A 10095-nucleotide genomic window follows, 5' to 3' on the forward strand; every position below is an offset into this window, starting at 1 on the left:
GTCCGTCCTTTCATTTAAAAAAACGCTAGGATCGATAATAATCATTATTGCTTCCACGAGGCAAATGCCTGGTTTCCACCGTCTAGAAATATTCGCTTGGCGTATCTGTAGCGATTAGGCCGATTGCAATACTCCCTTCTGCCTGCGGAGATGGCATTAACGTCTGAAATTTCGTAGATAGAATGTTTTATGCAATTTATTGTGTTGTGAAATGTAGTTGATCTTTTTTTAATCGTATTATGAGATTGCCTTTTATTTTAATTATTTTCTTTTCTTGATTCATGCACATTATTCCTATTCCGGGAACCTTATTGCACGTCTTCATGGTATTACTGATCTTAGCACCTGACATTTTTGAAACATTTGCCAATCTGTGGATCATTTTCTTATATGGATAGGACGAAGCATCGGAAGAATACATTTTGGCTGACGAATACTGAAGTGGGAATGGACAGACAAGAGCAATATAACATTCTCAAACATTCTGGTGAGGCTGATTGCTCCCACTATGATGCTGCTGGTAAGAGTATTTTGGGTAAACGCAGAATTGAAGAAGACCGGAACAAGTGCGATCCCCTGAAACATGTACATTTACCTGAGCTTAAGAAGCAGAAGTCTGGTAAGAGTATCAACCCTGATCATAATGAAGCTATAAATAAAATTGTAGGGAAAATGATCATTGAAAAGGATAACAATGGTTCAGAGGAAAGTAACCTTATTCCTAAGCTGAAGAAGCCAATCAAACAATCTGCAGTCAGGTATTTTCCTCCTGGCTGTGGGAGATATGCATCTCCTGTTGCACCTGTGAGTTTTAAATCAATGCCACAGAAATTTCTCAAGCCACCGGTTTATACCTCTGGTTATGGTAGAAATGTACCCTCAGTAAGCAAGGAGCAACAGTACCAATTATCCACTGTCTCTAAATCCCATAGAGATGGTGTTAAAGGTTGCAGTCAACAGCATGCCGAATTTCGAGTAAACCTCGAGTCTACTTGTGTGAACAAAGAAGATGGTGCTAGAAACAAAGAAGATGGTTCTAGAAACAGAGAGATAAACAGAGAGAAGAAAAGCATGCTTTCATTTAGAAACAGAGAGAATGAAATCATGCAACCTTGTAGACCAGCGTTGAAACAATCTACTGAAGTAAGATACAAAAAGTTGCAAAATTTCAAGGTGCGACCTAAAACAGAGAACGTTAATCAGGTGGCACGTATGATCAAGAAAGAAGCCAACTCAGGACATTGTACAGTCAAGGTTCAAGGGTTATGTTCTCAACATAATACAATTTTAACCAATAAAATGGCCCCATGTAAAGGTGCGACAACCCCTAAGGAGCTCTCTGCAAAGAATGTCAGAACCAAGGATGCACTCTATCCACTCTCTACAAAGAATGTGAGAACCAGAAAACCAGAGACAAATGCCCCAAAGCTTCCGCTATCTAAATCTCTGGCTCATACCCGGTCAAAAGTTAAAGAAACTTTGAGATTATTTCAAGTGACTTGCCGGAAATTGTTGCAGAATCATGAAACCCAAGTTCAAGACCGTGCACTAGCTGGTAAATGTTTGCGTGTCGATCTAAAAGCATCCAAAATGTTAAGAGATAATAACCGGTATGTCAATACGGGTAAACAAATTGTGGGAACTGTTCCTGGAGTAGAAGTTGGAGACCAATTTCATTATAGAATTGAGCTCTGCATTGTGGGTCTTCATCGGCAGATACAGGCTGGGATTGATTTCTTGAAACAAGGAAATGTGACACTGGCTACCAGCATCGTGGTATCAGGTGGTTATGAAGATGATATAGACGGTGGGGATGTGTTGATATACACTGGCCATGGTGGAAATAACTACAGTGGGGACAAAAGGCAGAACAAACACCAGAAACTTGAACGCGGAAACTTGGCTCTTAAGAACAGCATAGACAGGAAGACACCGGTGAGAGTTATCCGTGGATACAAGCAAAAGAATACTGGAATTCATGAAAACAGAAAAGCCACCGTCAATGTAATATATACATATGATGGCCTTTATGATGTGCAGAAATACTGGCTTGATAAAGGGGCATCTGGATACTCAGTATTCAAATTCCAGTTAAAAAGACAACCTGGTCAACCAGAGCTGGGCTTGAAGGCACTGCAATTTATAGGGAGCGCACAAAAACATCCAATTCGTGAAGGTCTTCGCGTTAAGGACATTTCTGGAGGAAAAGAGAGAAAATGCATTTGTGCAGTGAATACCATTGATGAAGAAAGTCTACCAATATTTTTTTATACAACTGAGGTTATTTATCCATATGGGTGTACGGCTCCGCCTCCCAGGGGATGTGATTGTAAGGATGGGTGTTTGGATCCTTACAAATGCCTCTGTGCTTCGAAAAATGGAGGAGAATTTCCATTTAATTACGATGGTGCTATTGTGCGTTCTAAGCCTATTGTATATGAATGCGGTCCGTCGTGTAAATGTTCTGCTACTTGTCACAATAGAGTGAGTCAACATGGTGTTCGATATACCATTGAGGTTTTCAAGACAGATAAGAGAGGTTGGGGGGTCAGATCATTAGACTCCATACCTTCTGGTAGCTTTATTTGTGAATACACTGGTAACCTTCTTTCTGATACTGAAGCTGAAAAATGTGTTGGGAATGATGAGTACCTCTTTGATATTGGACGCAATTGCAATAGCAGAGATCAATCTCTTTGGAGTGATCTTTCTAGTTTGATGCCCGACATTGAGGCTGGTGCAACCTCTGACTTGGTGGAAGATGGGGGATTCACGATTGATGCAGCCGAGTGTGGAAATGTGGGCAGATTTGTTAATCATAGTTGTTCTCCTAATCTGTATGCACAGAATGTTCTTTATGACCATGATGACAGAAAGTTACCACATATCATGCTCTTTGCTGCTGAGAACATTCCTCCTATGAGGGAGCTTTGTTATCACTATAATTACAGTCTGGATGAGGTTCGTGATTCTGATGGTAACATAAAAACGAAACCCTGCTACTGTGGCTCTTCACAATGCATCGGGAGGATGTATTAAGTGACAGGAAGTTCTGGTTGCAATATCTGATCTACAGTCGGGCTTTTGCGCAGGTATTCAGCCATAATCTTTTTTCTTGCTAACTTTGCTTCAATCAGATATTCAATCAATCAATAAATGATATTCAATCAATCAGTAAATGATGTATTCTGATTTGCTATTTAATTACTGAAGTCTATGCTGATTTTTTCTCTTTGATGAATGCTATGCTGAGAATAAGGACATGAAATGAGATTAATTCTTGGAATATCTACTGTGTTGGAACAGGTGGAGAGATTTTTGTGTCATGTAGTTGCACTATCTACGGGCCTTGTTTCGGTACCCGTCCTACATGTGCTTTTGTTGCTGGGAATTCGGTGGCTTGCATATAAAGAAAGAAGTAATGGAGTCATTCCAACAACAGAGTTAGCTGTTTTTTTTCATGGATTCTTTTCACTTTTAATATACATAGTTGTTTTTGATAGAGTTGTCATGGATTCTTTTCATGTTTAATATACATAGTTGTTTTTGATAGAGTTAATGAAATAGGGAAGCAAAAACATTGCCGTGTTATAGATTTATTGGAAAGTTGGACAATAATCATTAAGAATTAAATTTGACAACTTTAAAGCTTATAAATGTTGTAAGAAGCAACCCAAAGATAACATTAATAAAGCATTATTTTGGTAGATAACTGAAAAAGGGTTTTGTTTACCACAAAAAAAATTTGGAAAATGGAAGGGTTGTACAAAGAAATTTGTCTAAATAGACATGTAACTTTGGCGAACTGCAGATTCTGATTTCTCACTAGAAATGACAAAAGTAGTTGAGTATATAGGAGTTCTCAGCTGGGATCGGAAGATAGTCTTTGTAACCCAGAAATCGCAGGAATTTTGTTGCAATACCTTGCTTCAAGAGGATGTTAGAAGTAGTCATCAAAATATTGCTATTAGAATTAGAAAATTTTGTAGTAAAATAATCAGAGAGCACGGAACTCAGAAATGAACACAAAACACTGAACACATGCCTGATTTGATTGCCAAAGAGGGTATTTATACACAGAGGAGAAGTCTCTGGAGTTGGTGGCTTCTCGAGGAAGCTATCTAGCTCTCAATGCGTCGGCCGAATCCTCCAGAACAGTATAGCAACTGCATTAATGTCGGGTGGTTGTAATTAATGTCTTCCAACACTCCCCAGTTATTCCAACCATATGACAAATATAATACAGCAAGATACATAAGATGTTGTAAACATATTCTTAATTGTTATGCCTGCTGGTCTAAGTCTCACCTAAGCTTACAATATAATCTTGATTTTCTACAACACATAACTTACTTCTACAAAACTCAAATTTTGCCTTTCCAAGAGGCTTAGTGAATATGTCAGCTACATTCTCATTTGTATTACAGTATATTAGAGAAATTTCCTTTGATTGGACCTTTTCTCTTACAAAATGATATTGTGTGTCTATATGTTTTGACCTTGCATGACATACAGGGTTGTTCCTCAGTTTGATGGTGCTTTGATTGTCACATCCGATCAGTGTGCGTTCTTGTTGACCTTCACCAACATCTTCAAGTATTCTTTTGAGCCATATAGCTTCATAGGTGCCATTACATAATGCTTTATATTCTGCTTCAGTTGATGACAAGGAAACTATTGCCAGTTTCTTACTGCTCCATGATATAGCTCCCGATCCTATATTGAAGACATATCCAGTGGTGGATTTCCTTTCATCTGGATTTCCAGCCAGTCAGAATTAGAATGACCTGTCAATTCAACATTACAAGCATTAGTATATTCAATACCAAATTTGCTAGTTCCCTTTAAGTATCGAAGGACCCTTTTTGCAGCGATCTAATGGCGTTCATGAGGCTTAGCCATGAATTGACTAAGTATGCTTACTGCATAAGCGATGTCTAGTCTAGTGGTAGTGAGATAATTCAGACTTGCCACTAATTGTCGATACAATGTTCCATTCACCTCTTTTGTTCCATCATCACTTCTTAATTTGATGTTTTGTTCCAATGCATTACTCACTGCTTTACATCCATTCATATGAAATCTCTTTAGTACTTTATTTGTATATTTGCTTTGTGTGATTAAGGTTCTTCCATCACCTCTCCATACTTCAAGACCTAGACAGTAGTGCATTTCACCAAGATCCTTCATCTAAAATTCCTGTGATAACTTCATTTTTATATCTGTAATTAATTTATCAGCACTCCCTGTTATTATTAGATCATCAACATATATAGCTCGAGTAATACTATACCCCATTTCTATCTGTCTTGACATACAAATTAGGATCATTTTTACTGAAAGAAGAATTTGTCTATTTTCTCATACCAATATCTCTGGGCTTGTTTTAATACATATAAGGCCTTTTTTAACTTGCATACAATATGTTCTTGACCATTCTTTACAAGTCCTTGTGGTTGAACAAGATAAATCTATTCTTTTAAGTCACCATTTAGAAAAGTTGACTTTACATCTAATTGATGTAGCTTCCAATCATATTTAGTTGCTAATGCTATCATTATTTTGATTGTATTCATTTTTGCAACCGGAGCAAAGGTATCTTCATAATCTATACCTTCTTTTTGTGAATAACCTTCTGCAACCAATCTTGCCTTATACTTGTCTATGCTACCATCTGCATTAAATTTTGTCTTGTACAACCATTTTGATCCTATAAGGACTTTATTTTTAGGTAATTTTGTTAATTCCCAAGTTTCATTTTTTATTATAGAGTCATATTCTTCTTTCATAGCTTCCATCCATTCTTTATGATTTTTGGCTTGTTCATAATTTAAGGGCTCAAAAACAATCATTACTTGAGACATTAAGGCATAATCTTTATACCTGCTGGGGGCTTGAATCTGTCGTGTTGACCTTCTTAGAGGTTCATTACTTTGTGGAGTACCTTCTCCTTTTCTTCTGTGTGGAGTGCCTTCATCACTTCTTTGTGGACTTTGATTCCTTGATGTGTCTTTTGGAATGTCCATGTGTTCTTGTACTTGAGTTGATTCCACAACTTCTTCTTCCTTAAAGCTTTCATAAGGGGACTGCCATATATTATGTTCATCTTCTTGTATTTGTTTATCTACATGCTCATGAAATATAACATCTTTACTTGCAAAGACCTTGTGAGTACTTGGATCATACATTTTATATGCTTTTTGATCAGTGCAATATCCAATAAAAATAAATTTGATGGCTTTGGCATCTAACTTTCTCCTATCCTCTTTAGGAATATGAACAAAGGCCTTGCATCCAAATATCCTTAAATGACTAACTTTAGGTTTAAAACCATAAAATGCTTCAAATGGTGTTTTGTGCTCAAGATTCTTAGTAGGGTTTCTATTTTTAAGATATACAGTGGTATTAATGGCTTCAACACAAAACTATTAGAAAGTCCTTTACTTTTTAACATACTTCGAGCACATTCAACTAATGTTCTATTCTTTCTCTCAGCTATTCCATTTTGTTGACGTGTATGTGGCACTGTAAATTGTTGCATAATTCCATTTTGTTTGCAATATTTGATAAAAAGCTCCTGAAATGTACTCACCACCTTTGTTTGATTGAAGAATCTTAATGCTCTTTCCTATTTGCTTTTCAACCATACTCTTGAATTCGTTAAAGTATTCAAACATGTCACTTTTGTTTCTTATAAAGTACACCGAGGTGAATCTAGTGCTATCATCAATAAATATAAAAAAGTAACATGGTCCACCAAGTGACTTAGTTTGCATTGAACCACATACATCAGTATGCACTAGTTCAAGTATTTCACGTTTTCTTCTATTTTCATGCACATGAAATTCTTCCCTATGTTGTTTTCCTAGTGCGCAACCTTCACACTCAAAGTGTTCACCCTTAATAATTGGAATACCTTCTACCATCAATTTCTTTTATAGTAACATTAGGTCATTATGATTTAGGTGTCCATACCTTTGATGCCAGAGCTCTATAGTTGACATGCCTGTTGATGCCAAAGCTTGATGCCCATTCTTCATTACATCGAGCTTGTATAAGCCTCCAACTCTCATTCCTTTTGCAACAACCTTGTAGTTGTCCTGCACATCCTTTACCAAACAATGTGATTTCACAAATTCAACTTTTAAATGTTGATTTGTGATAGTAGAGACTGAAATTAAGTTCTTCTTTAATCCTGGAACATACACCACATTTTGAATTTGTTTTTCTTGTCCATTAGTCATCATAACATTTATATTACCATATCCTTTAATTTCATGTGATCTTTTATTTCCTAAATAGATGTGTCCACCATTATTAATCTCATGATAAGTATCAAACCAATCTCTTTTGCATGACATATGGATTGATGCACCAGAATCTATAAACCAAGCATTATCATCATCAGTTTCTGCTGATAAAGCTGCATTGTACACAAACAATTTAAGATTGCTAACATCTTGTCTAATTGCTTCATCTCTATCAACATAATTTCCTGAATGCCTTCTTTGTTTAAATTGATCATACCTCCTTTTCATGCAATTCTTAGCAAAATCACCAGGTTTTCCACAGTAATAACACATATCATCTCTACTTGATTTGGCATTTGTCCTTGGTAAAGGGATACCTTGAAATGATAACACCTGTGGCTTTTTGCCTTTATTTTTCTCCCACTGTTTGCCTTTGAAGGACTGCTTCCCTTTGGCCATCAATGCCAAATCTGAATTGGGAGATTTCTGTTTAAGGCTTCTTTTCCGCTCTTCTTCCTGCATAAGTATACTTGCCAACTCATCAAAAGTAAGAGCCTTCTCTCTAGCTAAAAGACCAGTGATAAACATTTGATATTCATCAAGCATTCCATTTAATGTCACAGTAACCAAGTCTGTACTAAATATCGATTAACCAATGTCACCTAATTTATCTTTTAGATCTTTAATTCTAGAAATAAAATCACTAACACTTTCATTTTCTTCCATCTTAATTGAAAGAAGCTTACTCTTTAAATACAATATTCGATTTGTAGTCTTCGTCTCATACAAATTTTTGAGAGTGTACCATGTCTCCTTGGATGTTTTGCACTCTCTAATGTGTGGAATAATGTTGTCCTTAACCGTCATCTGCAAAAGCACCTGCGCTTTGTTTATCCGTCGCTCCCAATCTTGAATAGCAACATCTGTGGCTTGAGGGGACACTTGCTTAACTTCAACTCCAGACACAATCGCCCATGTATTGTTGCCTTCCATCAAAGTCTGCAACTTAAACTCCCAATTCGCATAATTTTCACCATCTAATTTGTTAGATTCAGATAAATAAGATTCTGCCAATACATTAGCCATTGTTAGTAAGCTTCTAAATCCTTAAGTAAAATTTTTTATCCAATATTATTGGATAATATGGCTGCCTTCTTCTTTCCTTTTATTAGAAACAAACATCAAACATTACGAGTCTTATTAAACGATAATAACATTTGATTCCTGGAATAGCAAGGATAGCGCTGCATACAATTGGATATTTTTCAGAAACTATCCAAGCAAATTATTCCAAAGCCTAGAACGATTTTGGAATACAAACACGAATGGAGACACTTTCAGCGGTTGAAAGCAACAAAAGGAGCCATTCATGAAAGCGAAAACATAAAACCTAAAAACTTTATGAAGAATGAGGCATTTGATTGGTTGTCTCTTCAAATTGAAAGCTTCCAGCAGAGGAACAACGAAAGCTTACAAACGCAACAACAACATCCAATGAAGATCAACAACTCTGCAATTCTAGACGCAAGCCTTGAAAATGGCCAGTTGTATTCATCGACAGTGACAAAATCAAAGAACATGAAATTAGCTATTAAGCCAAAAACGATGGACTGATAACATCAAGCAACTGGTGAGAGTTTAGTTTTCCCTCACCGCACTAGCACAGCTTCCGGACAATAGGCCCTCCACGCTTCCGCTGCGCCACAATTAATTGGCCTCTCCTTTCAGCTCACCTGAGCTCGTTCTTCTCACACCTCACACTTGCTCCGATACCAAATCAGAGAGCGCAGAACTTAGAAATGAACACAAAACACTAAACACATGCCTGATTTGATTGCCAAAGAGGGTATTTATACACAGAGGAGAAGTTTCTGGAGTCGGTGGCTTCTCCAGGAAGCTATCTAGCTCTCGATGTGTCTGCTGAATCCTCTAGAACAGTCTAGCAACTGCATTAATGGTGGGTGGGTGGAATTAATGTCTTCCAACAAAAATGGTTGTAAATCTCATATTAATAACTTTAGGACGTTCTTTAAATATTTGTTAGTTTTATTAGCAATTAAAGTTAGATTTGGTTTCTCCAGGAAGCTATCTAGCTCTTGATGTGTTCGCTGAATCCTCTAGAACAGTCTAGCAACTGCGTTAATGGTGGGTGGTTGGAATTAATGTCTTCCAACAAAAATGGTTGTAAATCTAATATTAATAACTTTAGGATGTTCTTTAAATATTTGTTAGTTTTATTAGCAATTAAAGTTAGATTTAAAATAATTTCTCCATTAAAATTTTGTCTATAAAATATTGAATTTGGAAAGTTGGAAAGTTTATATCAATATAAACAGGGAAATTTTAGGGTTAATATTAGTAGGTGGGATAATATTTTTCTAAAAAAAAGGATTCCCCAATTTCTATTTTTCTAAAAATTAATTAGCCCAAATTTTATAGTATAAAAGTATTTTAACTTAAAAATTTGCCAATATTATATATTGTTTAATATAAAATAATTAGAAATCTAAATATTTTTACAAAATTATCATCAAACATTTAAAAATTTGGATATTAGGGATTAGTAAGATTCGCGAGGGTTACTAAGATAATCTTCCATCCTTAAAAGTTTCCCTAAATATAAAATGTGTAAATGACATTGTTTTTCTTTTATATTAAAAAATTTATAATCATAATCTATAGATGGTGTGAGCTATGCATTCTCCTCTATTATTTCTAAAATGTTTTGAATCTTAAGAAATTTAACATAAGAATGCAATGTGGGATGTTATTATTTGCATGTAAAATTTTGAATATAAATTGTATAAATTAAATTAATATTTTTTTTTAGCCTATCTTTATATAT

At 35.8% G+C, this 10095-nt stretch overlaps 1 pseudogene; it reads left to right on the top strand.

The window, feature by feature from the left end:
- Positions 1 to 390: 390 nt before the first annotated feature.
- LOC149178977 (histone-lysine N-methyltransferase, H3 lysine-9 specific SUVH6 pseudogene) lies at positions 391 to 3064 on the top strand (annotated as a pseudogene).
- Positions 3065 to 10095: the final 7031 nt, after the last annotated feature.

This window comes from Pinus tabuliformis, chromosome 4_1 (assembly GCF_031772625.1).
Source record: "Pinus tabuliformis cultivar Carrire ecotype Pingquan chromosome 4_1, CPIR1, whole genome shotgun sequence".
NCBI classification, from domain to species: Eukaryota; Viridiplantae; Streptophyta; class Pinopsida; order Pinales; family Pinaceae; genus Pinus; species Pinus tabuliformis.